The sequence below is a fragment of the Triticum aestivum genome, chromosome 4D, assembly GCF_018294505.1.
Source record: "Triticum aestivum cultivar Chinese Spring chromosome 4D, IWGSC CS RefSeq v2.1, whole genome shotgun sequence".
Taxonomy (NCBI): Eukaryota; Viridiplantae; Streptophyta; class Magnoliopsida; order Poales; family Poaceae; genus Triticum; species Triticum aestivum.
In genome coordinates this window covers 263,278,671-263,282,443 of record NC_057805.1, presented here as the reverse complement: position 1 = coordinate 263,282,443, position 3,773 = coordinate 263,278,671, and positions in this window count along the sequence as shown.

Sequence of the window (3,773 nt, the reverse complement as noted above, 5' to 3'; positions counted from 1 at the left end):
GAAGTAGCTAGCAGCCCCCCTCGTGTCACCACGAAGGAATCCTAGGCTATGATTGCATGCCCCCCCAACGGAGGTTCACCTAGAAAAGTGCGAAGTAGCAACCCCCCACCCCACGCACACACACACACACACTTTCAGTCGACGGGCCAGAGAGGCATATCTCACCAAGATGGATCATAAAACGGACCAAGAATAATCCACCTTGGTCGTACAACCTCTCTCTTGTTGTTGGTCAAAGTGATGGCCGTCCATGCGACCTCGGAGATGGGCTAGCTCGCCAATAATCACGCAAGTAGCTAGTCCCCGATGACAACCACTGCATGCGTGTAGCCCAAACATATGTATGGATAGTTGTGTTTTTGAGTAACAATGGAACAACTTTGATGTGGCACCGTGATTTCGAACTAGAAATCCCCACACTGAGTGAGGGTTAGGTTGACGATGCATATGTATGTTACACCACACTTCAAGCCAACAACGGGGATTCATGCATGCATGCATAGTATATGCACTCAAACTTAAGGTCTAAATCTCACCATGACCTATACTACGATAATATGAACCAAATGAAGAATCCACCATGGTAACCTATCTTGTTGTTGGTCAAGGTGATCATGGATGTCCATGCGGGACCACAAATATATAGGCTTGTCGCCGATAACCACACGAGGGAGTGTACCGTAGGCAACCACTACATGCATATGTATGGAGGTGATGCATGCATGCATGTTTGAATACCATGTCACAACATTGATGTGGCGCGTGCATCAAAAATCGTACTCTAGCTCCCCACATAGAGCGAGATCGGTTCATGATGTGTCGTTGTACTAGCCACTTCGACTGCGTACACATGCAAGTGTGTGTGCTGAAACTGTATAATGCATGTCATCCTAGAGCATGACCTATATATATACCGTATTACAAGCAAAAAATAACCCCCTCCTAAGTCAAAGTAACCTCTCTTGTTGTCAGGCAAAAAGTAGTGATGGACCAAGCAGGCCCACAGATGGAAAGCATCGATATCGCTGATAACCGCTTAAGTCGGTGCGAGAGGAAAACCACCACCGCTTTGCATGTGGGCCAAACATATATATGTTGAATACCCAAAATGCACAACTTTGATGTGCCACATGCCTCAAAAACCGTAAACCATGCACCCACACAGAGTGAGGTTCATGAAGCGTACTACATACCTTCCCCCCTCTTCATCGCATACTATATGCTCCTGCCCTAATATGTACAACACAAAAGAATCCTCATCGATGGTGAAATTAATTAACCTCTCCCGATGTAGGTCAAAGTGATGCATGCATGCATCGACGATGGCCTCGTGGGCCCATAGATGGAAGCGTCACACGTGAGTGTCCTAGCTAGGATAACCACCGCGCGCATGCATGCGGCCGAAAAATGTGTTGTGTGATGTTTGAATAGCCAATTTCACAATTTCGATGTGGCACGTGCCTCGGAAACCAAAAAGTACCGACACTGAGTGAGGTGTACTTGTTCACAGACGCGTACGTATAGTATATATGCTAGTCCCCTCCCACCTCTTCGACGCATACTATATACCACCATAACACAAACAAAAAAGATTCTACCTTGCTGGTCAAATTAACCTCACTGCCGGCTGTTCGTCAAAGTGATGGATGACGACCTCGCGGGCCCACAGAAAGCGTCACACGCGAGTATCGAGTGTCGTGTAGGACAACCATCGACTGCATGTGGCCAAAACATGTATGTATGAAAGGGTTGTGTAATGTTTTAAATAATGATTTCACGACTCTGATGTGGCACCGGCCTGTCTAACAAAACGGCCAACCCACACGGTGGCTCACAACTCGTAGTGTACTACGAGCCGCCCGCCACCCCCAGATGCACATACCCACACACACACCGCGAATCCACCGCAACTACGATGCATGTTAAATTAATTATCCCGCGGTGAACATATATTACCAAAGGAGGGACGTTTTAATTTCAAAAAAATCACAGAGATCATTAAGACATTTTAGTACATTAATTGATTGATTTTCTATGGGTATAATGTGCAAAAATAAAATTTGAGCTACATGTACACGTGACAGTGCACCTAAATGGATTGCAAAAACACATGTGTCTCACTGGGTGCATGTTTACTCCCCGTGCAACAAATTTCAAACATTGAGAATCTTGATTTTTAAATTCTAGTACATCCAAAACTTATTTGAAGTTCATGAAACTTATCGTGTTGTCATATGGACACCAATACAAAGTGGCATGTACTTTTTTTGTCAAATTTGAGAACAGTTTTGATGTAATCTTTATCTAATTACAAATGGGAGATTGTTAATATTTGGGAACCAATATCCCAAACGGATTATTTATTCGAAGCGTGAGCGTTAGACCAACAATGGATACGTGCCATGCTTCGGTTAAGCAATAAAGCGGCAACATTAATCATCCAAATAGAAAAACAATATACGTGCCACCGCGCGACCCGTGTGCCGTGCGAGCAGGCATGAGTTGACAGGACGCATGCGAGCAGTCCGCCGCGCAGGTAGACGGGGAGGCGTGCGTGCAGGTGTGTGAATTGATAGAGGCGTGCTCGCTGCACAGTGTCATCAGGAGGCGTTCGAGTAGCTGTGTGAAACTTTCGTAGGCATGCCAGCAGTCCAGTGCGCAGGCTCACCGGGAGGCGAGCCATCGGGTTGACAGTCGCCCGCCTCTCTCCCATAACTCCCGCTACTCCATATTAATGGTGCGCCCGAGCGGCCGCACCCCCCATCCTCGCCACACACACAATCCTCTCCTTCCGCTTGCATCCACGACGCCGCTCTCGGTCCTCAAAGCCGTCAGTGTATGAGTATGCCGCCGAAGTGCCCCATCAGAGGGAGTGGCGACACCGGGGATGCTAAAGCACCGGAGCGCGGCGTGGAGATGGAGACAGAGGTTGCCGTCACCGTCGGCAAGTTATCGTTGCACCCTAACGTCGTCGACGGCGTCGAGCTTCCACAGCCGAAGGCGGAGTTCCACACCGACTCTGGTGACGACCCTGACAACGACTCCGAGGACGATGGACAGCTGGTTAGTCATCTATACCCATTTATGTGTCACATGGATCATAGGGTTTCTCTGGTTACTCCTGCCTCCCCCTTTTTGGAATAGAAATCCTATGGTTATGTTCTCCCAATCCATGAAATCTGAGTAAGTTTAGTTAGATCCGTGTAGTGTATTGATTGGTTGAATGGTACAAGTGATAAGTGATTAGTTGTTTCATCTGTGCAAATTATTTCTGCTAGTAATCCAACTAGGGTTAGTGTTCGTGCTAATAATTCCTAGCCAGGACTTGACAATTGATTTTGAAAGACCTACATATGTTTGTGCCATTATTGTCTTCAAGATTGGTATGTACATAGACGACTGTGCTTAAAAATCAAACCATAATCTCTGGATATATATAAATAAATAGCCATAAATTCCTAATCCTACTTCACAGCATGTAATCATTAATTTGATGCCAAATTTGTTTTACTATTTGTATAGGTGCTGTCTGATGATGTGGACAGCGAGGATGAAGATGGCCAGAGGAGGTACAAGAGGCAAATCTTGAGGGAGCTTTATGCGGGAATGCATAACAGGCGTATTAGGACCTGGAACGGTGGCTATCGAGGCCCATTTTGCAACCACAAGCTTCAAGACGCGTATCTAAGTGTTCTGGCGCATGCAAGAGGATGGGTCGTTGGCTCCTTCAAGCAGAAGTATTCTCGCAGGGTGGCACACGGTGCGTACGCCGA